At 42.3% G+C, this 12,341-nt stretch overlaps 1 pseudogene; it reads left to right on the top strand.

The window, feature by feature from the left end:
- Positions 1-4,781: 4,781 nt before the first annotated feature.
- On the top strand, positions 4,782-6,599 carry LOC140397997 (interferon a3-like; annotated as a pseudogene).
- The last annotated feature ends 5,742 nt before the right edge of the window (positions 6,600-12,341 follow it).

The raw sequence follows: 12,341 nt of genomic DNA, 5'->3' as shown, positions 1-12,341 counted from the left end.
GCTGATCTCTTTGCAATAAATGGCATCGCGCAAGCATTTTGTGAAATCCAGTGAAACGCTGTATAACTGCCGTCTGCACTAATTCTCGAATTGCCCTACAGTGCTACATCGTTTTGCTTAATTTGATCTTTTTGGAGCACATACAACAATGCGTAACATTAAAGCAACATCATTTTTAAATGTGTATACTATTGTAAATACATATAGTGAATAGAAGAATCGGCACTGCCACATTATTGTCATTTCCCATTTATTTTGGCCATCTAGAATTTTCACTGCTTGTTGCCCCTCCCCCCATCATCGACACGGCAATGTAGGATTTGTTTTTTGAAAGGTATTTGCCCTCTGCAGTCCAGAATAGTGAAGTAAAGTCGCCATAGCATCAGGTGACCACAGGCTGCTTTGAAGGGGAGAGCTTGAGGATGGTGGTGATTTAACCTGAGGATCACCACATCTCAGTTAGCGGCAAGGGTGAGAAAGGAGATAGTGGTTGGGGGGGGGGGGGGGGGGAGGGAGGCGATTAATGAATAGTGCTGGACTACAACCAACCAAAGGACGGTGCTCCGCAACCATCCCTGTACTCAATGGTGAAGCAAGCAGGTGAGTCAGAGAGAAATAAAGGACTGAAAATGTTGCCACTTTCAGCCAGAATTGCCAGGTGGATGATCCGTTTTGGCCAGTCCCCGAGGGTCCGAGCATCACGGATGCCAGTCTCCAGCTAATTCCATCCCCTGGAGGCTGAACGCACTGTGTACAGCAAAGGCTGTGAGTCCCGGATAACATCCCGAACGAAGAGGACTGAAGGTTCGATCCTCCTGAGCGAGTCACGGTCCTAGCCAGGATGCTCTATGTTCACTATCACACTGGGATTTACCTTCCAGCCTGGGGAAGGTGTCCAACTGCGTGCCGTGTCCCTCAAAAGCCGGATGCAATGAGGTTCATATCAGTCTACTATCGATCATTAGAAAAATGGTGGGAGAACTATCAGTTCAACTTCTGACATATTGCTGAATTTCCTGGCTCCTGGGGTCTGACACGGGCTCTCTGACACATGCGATCAGCTCATTAAGCTGTTCATTATGTTAAGCTGAAAGCCTTCCAGCAGTGCAACGACCCTGGGCGCGATGCTGAGGTTCTGATTGAAAGTCCTGCTGATTTGATTCAGTGTTTGGTGGATAACCAGCATGTTGTCCTCGCCCTGTTTGATACAGAAAGTTACTTCATAAATATGTCATTATTCACAGTGTCAAAGAACAATATAGACTATCGTATCTGTGCCTCGAATTATTAATACATTGGATAGACTCAGCTATACGGCAAACCCAGTTGCAATAGAAACACATTCTACACTGGATCCTTCATTTCCAGATGTTTGAAAGTACAATCACATGGAGAAACTGGGTCTGCGGTGCTGCTCTCTTGGTCACACTCTGCAGCCTCATCCCTGGAACTTAATTCCGGGTAAACAATTTACCATATACTGAAACCATGGCGATGAATTAGATCAAGAGCAGCTCAAAAAGACGATTACGTTCAGTTTGCCCAGAGTTTCTGTGTTGCGAAGGTAGTTTTTCAATTTAGAACACCCAATTCATTTTCCAATAAAGTGGCAATTTAGATTGGCCAAATCCTGCTCGAGGCTCGATTTTTTTGGAACTCGTTGGCCTGTGGTCGCCTCGGACTGTCCAAACACCCTTTCTTGAATAAGTCTCCAATCCTCCAACATCTCCCGATGGAGAGTTTGGAGGTTTGAATCAGAAAACGTATGTGTTCTTGGATTACGCATTATTGCGGCTTGTTCCAGACGATCTTGCCGTTGACGTTCATGAAAAGTGTCATGAATGATTGACGAGACCTATAATGATGTTATCTCAGCATTGTGTAAGCACTGATTTCTGACTCGGCTGACTATGCCCCAGTTTGTTGCTGAAGTGCACAGCCTGAATATTTGTTTTAAATGCTGCGCTCCGTGCACTGGAGTTATGCCAATCATTCCTCAAAGTGAATACAAATCAGTTGGCACAGGAAACCCTCACCTGATCACCAACGGAGACATACCTGTTTCCATTTCTATTTATGTAACATTAAGGTTCAGCTGACTGAATGACTATTCCCCACCTTCAACCCATAACAGTGTTAAGTCCGTCCCACTAACCCATCAACCCCATCTCTGTTGACCTCAATGGATTCCTGCCCCCTCATGTACCATGTTTAAACCCCTTGTCTCATCCGAACTTCCTCAGTGGCTTTTCCTTGCTTTCTATAGATTTGTTGGTCTTCTGACATGGGACTGCCTTTCCTGTCATTTCACTACCGGAGTTAGAACTTCATGCTCCATTGGGCTCTCTCTTTCTGCACTCAATCCTGAAATCCCTGTGCATCTCAGTCTCACACATCCCCTCATCAAACTTGTCATCACTCTCCTCTTCTGCACCCCTATGGTTGGGCATTCATTTTTCTACATAGTGTGACAATTTGTAAAGGTGTTTTAGGGGGCATTTATATCTTAAATGAATCACAAAATGCAAATTGTTGTTCTGTACCTGCCAGTTGACATCACTGAACCACAAGGAACTGGTTTCTCACGTTGAAACGTTTCAAAATTACCTTTTCAGGGGAACATTAATGAGTTTATATTGTCAAATTCTTCACTTACTTTTATGTAATGAACAGAAATAAAACTGAATATTTGACCGCAACCATTCTTATGCATGAATTGCCTTACGTAGTACAGTTGTCAGACACTGCGAACGCAAGACACACATTGAGGAATTTACTTTTGAAACATAAAACAAATTAATGTCTTAACAGTAGTTATACTGTGGCTATTTTTTCCTGATTCATTTAGAATACCAAATTACTTTTTTTCCAATTAAGGACAATTTAGCTTTCCTAATCCACCTACCCTGGACATCTTTTTGTGTTGTGCGGGTGAGACCTACCCAGACACGGAGAGAACATGTAAACTCCACATGGACAGTGAATGCTGTGACTAAGAAGCACTTGATAAATAGTCAAGCCAGCTGTTTGATTAGGTGGTGTGCCCAGTTGCTGTTCTTGACGTGTGGAAATGGTTTCCCATTTGCTTACAGTATAAAATAAACAACTACGAATTGTGACTTGAAATGAGGTAGCTGCAGTTGCAATCATCTCTCTAGACATTCAATGATACCCTCGTTTTGGATCCCTTACAATTCTCTTAGATGTATTTTTCAACATCTCAACACTTCCGTGCGTTTGGCCATGAGGAAAGGGAAGGAAGGGAGAAAGAAGAGTCGTGAAATACACTGTTCATTGAATAGTTTCTACTGGAGAGAAAATGGCAGCATTAATGATGAGACCCAAGAGATAGAAGACACATATTGTGTAAATGTGGCGCAAAAACTGTCACAATGATTCAGAAACACAGTAACATTGGCTAATTATATTATGTAATTAAAACTATTAAATATGTTTATTTAACTAAAATGTAGAATATAAGCAAGATTAGCAGGAGACATCCATTTAGTCCTTTCAGTCAACTGTTTATGGCAGATCTTCTTGTCTGATCTTCCTTAACGATTCCCATATTCCATAATATTCTAAAATCTAACATATAATTGATCAATTGATCAACATCCACAAGCTCCTAAGGTAGAACATTTCAATATTTTGCAGCATTTTCTTTCTTTCGTGGTATGTGACCATCATTTGTTGTTCATCCTTAACTATCCTTGGATGTGGTGGTGGTGACAATTGAATGGGCTGCTAGGCCATTTCAGAGGGTAGTTCAGAGCCGACCACATTGCTGTTGGTCAGGAGTCACATGCAGGCCGCGCCAGCTGTGAATACCAAATTCCCGCTTCCATCAAGGACATTGGTATATCTGATGTGATTTTATGACAACTAAGGACAGGATAATGGTGACCCATAATGCGATTGCCTTTCAATTTCAGGTGCATTAATTGAATGTATATTCCATTATATCCCCAGTTCATTAGCCTGGCCCTCTAGATTACTGCCACAGAGAAATTGCCACCACACAACCATTCCCCGTACGTTTCGTACTTTAGAAATTTCCCCTCAACTTCTTTATAACTGCGGCAGTTACACTTTTTTCGTGATTCTCCGGCAGGGAGATACTTGCCCAACATTAACCCCATCACAGGCTTAAACATTTTACAAGTGCCAATGATATCACCTCTCACTCTCTTAATTGTCACGGATTTTATGTGCATCTTCTCAATCTCCCATTCTAGAATGAGGTTTGCCAGTGTAGCCTTGCTTCGGTAAAGAGACAGAAACTAATACCTTAAACATTCCAGTAAATACGCACGCTGACAGAGACCTGAGCAGTTTCCGATGAAAGATTGTTCCGCATTTTAGGGTCTTAAAATATATGAACTGATTTTCCAAAAGCAATTCCGCAACAGAGCCTGGAGTGCAAAGGGGCAACAGATGTGAACTTTTGGGCAATATATTCGCATCCTAATTTATCAGTGAGAATTCTCTCCCTCTTAATTAAGCAGAAAGTGAAAAAGATTTCAAATTGAAGAAGTCACTGATGGAAAGAGGTTCAAAGATTCCCTGAAATCACACCGCGGTTAGAAACCAAATCGATCCCTTTCTGTAAAGTCAAAGGAATATCCTGGTTTACACATTAAAATGGGCACAGCTCACCGAGGAGGAATATTCCTCTCAGTCCAACAGCGAAGGAGTTCAGCTCGTGTGAATATTGCGATCGGCGCTGAACCCCGGTCCAGCCACTTTCTATCATTTCTGATCTTTGCTGTTGTTTAAACATGAATTTTCCAAGTGTTTGGGGCTTGTGGATTTTGTTAATCTTGTTCCCCCGGGGTCCTGAGCCAGGACTGCCAGAGGCTGCAGTTACAGGAAGTCTTTAACAAGGATGCTCAGAATTCCCTGAAGATCATGGTGCGTTTGTACAGAGATCCGGTGATGGCAGTAACGAATTTTACCTCGCAGACCCTCGGGATACTCGCCGATTCAATCCGCGTTCATAGCAAAATGTAGAACATCGCCGTGATGGAATACAACATGTTGTATTTCAATGTGGGAGAAATCGTGTGAAAATTATATTAAGAATGATTCAGTTCAATGGCCAGTTAAATATGTTGTAGGTAAAATCTTTAAACTAATTGTTGAATGTCTGTTCCGGTTTTGGGGAGAATAATTTTTGAGAAAGTGTGCTTCAAGCTTTTTCTGACAATCATTCTGTCCTGTTGTAGGGAGGACCCTTTCCATCGGAGTGCAAAACAACGAGAGAATCACTGAGAACCAAATCCCTGAACCTGCACCATCTCGTCAAGAGGTTACAGGTGAGTGTGCAATTTGTAAACTCTCTGACCATCCTGCTAATACTGTCAGGCGTAATAGTTATGTGGGGAATGTAGCGAGATCCTCAACAATGAGAACAATGTTGATTTCCATAAAATTCCGACAGTGCAGAAGGGGGCCATTCTGTCCAAGGAGTCTGGACCGACCCTCTGAAAGAGCGCCCCACCCAGGCCCACTCCCCAGTCCCATAACATCCCTGGAGACAAGGGGTAATTTAACGGTCAATCCACCTAACCTGCACATCTTTGGACTGTGAGGGGAAACCGGAGCACCCAGAGGACCCCCACGCACATACCAAGAGAACGTGCAAACTCCACACAGTCAACAAAAGTCGGAATCGAACCCAGGTTCCTGTGCTAACCACTGTGCCACTCAGAAATTCTAACGTTGTGCCTTTTGGGGGATGAACTTTGCAACCTGTAATCCTGCTAATACTGGAAGGCGAAATAGTTATGTGTGTGTGTGTGGTGGCGGTGGAGGCGGGGGAGGGGGGGTGGGTGTACCCACCTCCGTCCGCAAAAATAAGAACTATTAGTCCAAAATTTTATTGTTGTACCATTGCGGGGACAGACGGACCAGCTGCTGAACAGTTTGATATTCTTCCCTCCATTTACCCCAAATTGCTAACAGGATCAGGTTAGCTAATCAAAGGGAAAGATACCAGTAAGCAATTTGAGAGTGATCAATATTGTCACCAGCAATAGCGATGCCGACATTTTAAAAATCGAGCTTCTTACAGATTTACCGATGCTCATGTCAATTAAAATGACCAGTTCAAGGAGAAATATCCTCTCTAATGTCATTGTGTATATTTTTCCCAGACACAGGACAAGATCCAGATTGTCCATCAGATCCTGCGTCACATCAGCAAGATCTACAGCATGAACCTGGGCTCAGTCACCTGGGACCGGGTGAAGGTGGAACATTTCCGGCTTCTTCTGGACCGCCAGCTCAGTGAGCTGGAAAAATGCGTCAGGAATCCGGGATCCAATCTGAGGAGAAACTCCGCCATTAACAACTACTTTCGGAAACTGGAAAAGTTTCTCAATCAGGAGGTGGGACAATTGATAATTGCCTGAGTGATTACTGACTTGTAGATCATTTCGACCTCCTGAATTCTGTTCCTTATCTAACACGTTTTCCCCAATGTTTCCTTTTTTCAGGGATTCAGTGACTGTGCCTGGGAAATAATCCGCACTGAGACCAGGGCCCGATTACAACAGCTCCTTTTCATTACGGCACAAATCAGCAGAAGGAATTAAAGATTTCCCATCGATATATTTAATGAAGACTGGGAGCAATTGTTATTTATTTAAATATTATTTAAACAATGTTTTAATATTTAAGTTATGAGTCCAATATTTATATCTGGATGCACTGTATGTGCATATTTAATTTATCAAAATATTGTTAATTGCGAGAGATGTTGCGAGGAATATATTTCGAGCAGTTTTTGTTCCATAATAGTCTGTATCTGATCTCAAAGATGTGCCCCGAATTGAAGTTCACGATAAATATTTTGTACTTTGAATTTTATGATGTAGTCTTCGTTTCCACATTTATGTTCGTGCCCGTCGGATGTTTTTTTGTTCATCTTGTCTGAGATTTTCAATTCATTGGATGATGGAGGTTGTGCGGCCCTGGAGGGAGCACCAATAGCTCTCAGCCTGATGTCCCGGGATTCAAGTCCCACCTTCTGTGGTTTTCTTGTTTGACTCTGCAATGTTTGATTTCTTGAACTCATGTGTAAAGGCAAACAAACATTTATTTGAGATATACCGACCATTGAATATTGTGATTTTTAAATGTTCGTTGAATTTTGATTCAGAAATAAACACTTTGGTTAAATTTTACCCACTACAAAGCGATTGAATTATTCACAACACGAAGTCAACTAAATATAAAGAAAGCAAAATTGTTGTCGATAAAAAGTAACAAAATCAGAGCCCATTTAAACCAGGAACAACCTCAATATATCGCGAAATACAAGTACGATCAGAATAGATCAGAGTTACTGGCTGTGAATCTTAGATTCCCATTCAGTGCGGGCAGTCTAACAGAATAAGCAGATGTTAAGCGGGAGCCAACTTGTTTTGTTGCCATCAGTCGTCCAGATGTGACTGATTGTTTTCGGGAGAATGTTTGCCCAGTATCTTCTGACAATGTAATCATTCTATTTATGGCGGGAGGGATTTCCATTGGGAATTCATCTCATTGCCATGCCCACACGCTGATGATCATTTCTTTGCAATAAATGGCAGCGCGCAAGCATGTTGTGAAATCCAGTGAAACGCTGTATAACTGCCGTCTGCACGAATTCTCGAATTGCCCTACAGTGCTACATTGTTTTGCTTAATTTGATCTTTTGGGAGCACATACAACAATGCGTAACATTAAAGCAACATCATTTTTAAATGTGTATACTATTGTAAATACATATAGTGAATAGAAGAATCGCCACTGCCACATTATTGTCATTTTCCATTTATTTTGGCCATCTAGAATTTTCACTGCTTGTTGCCCCTCCCCCCATCATCGACACGACAATGTAGGATTTGTTTTTTGACACGGTCTTTGCCCTCTGCAGTCCAGAATAGTGAATTAAAGTCGTCATAGCATCAGATGACCACAGGCTGCTTTGACGGGGAGAGCTGGATGGTGGTTGATTTAACCTGAGGATCACCACATCTCAGTTAGCGGCAAGGTTGAGAACGGAGGTGGTGGTCGGGGGGAGCGGAGGCGATTAATGAATAGTGCTGGACTACAACCAACCAAAGGACGATGCTCCGCAACCATCCCTGTACTCAATGGTGAAGCAAGCAGGTGAGTCAGAGAGAAACAAAGGACTGAAAATGTTGCCACTTTCAGCCAGAATTGCCAGGTGGATGATCCGTTTTGGCCAGTCCCCGAGGTTCCGAGCATCACGGATGCCAGTCTTCAGCTAATTCCATCCACTGGAGGCTGAACGCACTGTGTACAGCAAAGGCTGTGAGTCCCGGATAACATCCCGAACGAAGAGGACTGAAGGTTCGATCCTCCGGAGCTAGTCACGGTCCTAGCCAGCATGCTCCATGTTCACTATCACACTGGGATTTACCTTCCAGCCTGGGGAAAGTGTCCAACTGCGTGCCGTGTCCCTCAAAAGCAGGATGCAATTAGGGTCATATCAGTCTACTATCGATCATTAGCAAAATGGTGGGAGAACTATCAGTTCAACTTCTGACATATTGCTGAATTTCCTGGCTCCTGGGGTCTGACACGGGCTCTCTGACACATGCGATCAGCTCATTAAGCTGTTGATTATGTTAAGCTGAAAGCCTTCCAGCAGTGCAGCGACCCTGGGCGCGATGCTGAGGTTCTGATTGAAAGTCCTGCTGATTTGATTCAGTATTTGGTGGATAACCAGCATGTTGTCCTCGCCCTGTTTGACACAGAATGTTACTTCACAAATATGTCACTATTCACAGTGTCAAACAGCAATATAGACTATCGTATCTGTGCCTCGAATTATTAATACATTAAATAGACTCAGCTTTACGGCAAGCCCAGTTGTAATAGAAATACATTCTACACTGGATCCTTCATTTCCAGATGTTTGAAAGTACAATCACATGGAGAAACTGGGTCTGCGGTGCTGCTCGCTTGGTCATTCTCTGCAGCCTCATCCCTGGAACTTAATTCCGGGTAAACAATTTACCATATACTGAAACCATGGCGATGAGTTAGATCAAGAGCGGCTCAAAAAGACGATTACGTTCAGTTTGCCCAGAGTTTCTGTGTTGTGAAGGTATTTTTTCAATTTAGAACACCCAATTCATTTTCCAATAAAGTGGCAATTTAGATTGGCCAAATCCTGCTCGAGGCTCGAATTTTTGGAACTCGTTGGCCTGTGGTCGCTTCGCACTGTCCAAACACCCTTTCTTGAATAAGTCTCCAATCCTCCAACATCTCCCGATGGAGTGTTTGGAGGTTTGAATCAGAAAACGTATGTGTTCTTGGATTACGCATTATTGCGGCTTGTTCCAGACGATCTTACCGTTGACCTTCATGAAAAGTGTCATAAATGATTGACGAGACCTATAATGATGTTATCTCAGCATTGTGTAAGCACTGATTTCTGACTCGGCTGACTATGCCCCAGTTTGTTGCTGAAGTGCACAGCCTGAATATTTGTTTTAAATGCTGCACTCCGTGCATTGGAGTTATGCCAATCATTCCTCAAAGTGAATACAAATCAGTTGGCACAGGAAACCCTCACCTGATTACCAACGGAGACATACCTGTTTCCATTTCTATTTATGCAACATTAAGGTTCAGCTGACTGAATGACTATTCCCCACCTTCATCCCATAACAGTGTTAAGTTCGTCCCAGTAACCCATCATCCCCATCTCTGTTGACCTCAATGGATTCCTGTCCCCTCAAGTACCATGTTTAAACCCCTTGTCTCATCCGCACTTCCTCAGTGGCTTTTTCTTGCTTTCTATAGGTTTGTTGGTCTTCTGACATGGGACTGCCTTTCCTGTCATTTCACTACCGGAGTTAGAACTTCATGCTCCCTTGGGCTCTCTCTTTCTGCACCCAATCCTGAAATACCTGTGCATCTCAGCCTCACACATCCCCTCATCAAACTTGTCATCACTCTCCTCTTCTGCACCCCTATGGTTGGGCATTCATTTTTCTACATAGTGTGTCAATTTGTAAAGGTGTCTTAGGGGGCATTTATATCTTAAATGAATCACAAAATGCAAATTGTTGTGCTGTACCTGCCAGTTGACATCACTGAACCATAAGGAACTGGTTTCTCACGTTGAAACGTTTTAAAATTACCTTTTATGCGGAACATTAATGAGTTTATATTGTCAAATTCTTCACTTACTTTTATGTAATGAACAGAAATAGAACGGAATATTTGACCGCAACCATTCTTATGCATGAATTGCCTTACGCAGTGCAGTTGTAAGACACTGCGAACGCAAGACACACATTGAGGAATTTACTTTTGAAACGTAAATCAAATTCATATCTTAACAGTTGTTATACTGGGGCTATTTTTTCCCGTTTCATTTAGAATACCCAATTACTTTTTTTTCCAATTAAGGACAATTTAGCTTTCCTAATCCACCTACCCTGGACATCTTTTTGTGTTGTGCGGGTGAGACCTACCCAGACAAGGAGAGAACATGTAAACTCCACATGGACAGTGAATGCTGTGACTAAGAAGCACTTGATAAATAGTCAAGCCAGCTGTTTGATTAGGTGGTGTGCCCAGTTGCTGTTCTTGACGTGTGGAAATGGTTTCCCATTTGCTTACAGTATAAAATAAACAACTACGAATTGTGACTTGAAATGAGGTAGCTGCAGTTGCAATCATCTCTCTAGACATTCAATGATACCCTCGTTTTGGATCCCTTACAATTCTCTTAGATGTATTTTTCAACATCACAACACTTCCGTGCGTTTGGCCATGAGGAAATGGAAGGAAGGGAGAAAGAAGAGTCGTGAAAGACACTGTTCATTGAATAGTTTCTACTGGAGACAAAAGGGCAGCATTAATGATGAGACCCAAGAGATAGAAGACACATATTGTGTAAATGTGGCGCAAAACCTGTGACAATGATTCAGAAACACAGTAGCATTGGCTAATTATATTATGTAATTGAATCTATTAAATATGTTTATTTAACTAAAATGTAAAATATAAGCAAGATTTGCAGGAGACATCCATTTAGTCCTTTCAGTCAACTGTTTATGGCAGATCTTCTCTGTCTGATCTTCCTTAACGATTCCCATATTCCATAATATCCTAAAATCTAACATATAATTGATCAATGTCTCATCATCCACAAGCTCTTAAGTAGAAAATTTCAATATTTTGCAACATTTTCTTTCTTTCATGGGACGTGTCCATCATTTGTTGTTCATCCTTAACTATCCTTGGATGTGGTGGTGGTGACAATTGAATGGGCTGCTAGGCCGTTTCAGAGGGTAGTTCAGAGCCGACCACATTGCTGTCCGTCAGGAGTCACATGCAGGCCGCGCCAGCTGAGAATAGCAAATTCCCGCTTCCATCAAGGACATTGGTATATCTGATGTGATTTTATGACAACTAAGGACAGGCTAATGGTGACCCATAATTCGATTGCCTTTTAATTTCAGGTGCATTAATTGAATGTATATTCCATTATATCCCCAGTTCATTAGCCTGGCCCTTTGGATTACGGCTCCAGAGAAATTGCCACCACACAACCATTCCCCGTACGTTTCGTACTTTAGAAATATCCCCTCAACTTCTTTATAACTGCGGCAGTTACACTTTGTTCGAGATTCTCCGGCAGGGAGATACATGCCCAATATTTACCGTATCACAGGCTTAAACATTTTACAAGTTCCAATGGTATCACCTCTCATTGTCTTAAATTCCACGGATTGTATGTGCATCTTCTCAATCTCCCATCCCAGAATGAGGTTTGCCAGTGTAGCCTTGCTTCGGTAAAGAGACAGAAACGAATACCTTAAACATTCTAGTCAATACGCACGCTGACAGAGACCTGAGGAGTTTCCGATGAAAGATTGTTCCGCATTTTAGGGTCTTAAAATATATGAACTGATTTTTTCAAAGCAGTTCCTTATCAGAGCCTGGAGTGCAAAGGGGCAACAGATGTGAACTTTTGGGCAATATATTCGCATCCTAATTTATCAGTGAGAATTCTCTCCCTCTTAATTAAGCAGAAAGTGAAAACGGTTTCAAATTGAAGAAGTCACTGATGGAAAGAGGTTAAAAGATTCCCTGAAATCACACCGCGGTTAGAAACAAAATCGATCCCTTTCTGTAACGTCAAAGGAATATCCTGGTTTACACATTAAAATGGACACTGCTCACCCAGGAGGAATATTCCTCTCAGTCCAACAGCGAAGGAGTTCAGCTCGTGTTAATATTGCGATCGGCGCTGAACCCCGGCCCAGCCACTTTCTATCATTTCTGATCTTTGCTCTTGTTTAAAC

This window comes from Scyliorhinus torazame, chromosome 21 (assembly GCF_047496885.1).
Source record: "Scyliorhinus torazame isolate Kashiwa2021f chromosome 21, sScyTor2.1, whole genome shotgun sequence".
NCBI classification, from domain to species: Eukaryota; Metazoa; Chordata; class Chondrichthyes; order Carcharhiniformes; family Scyliorhinidae; genus Scyliorhinus; species Scyliorhinus torazame.
Note: the sequence above shows the minus strand (reverse complement) of the source record. Positions and strands in the feature narration are given on the sequence as shown.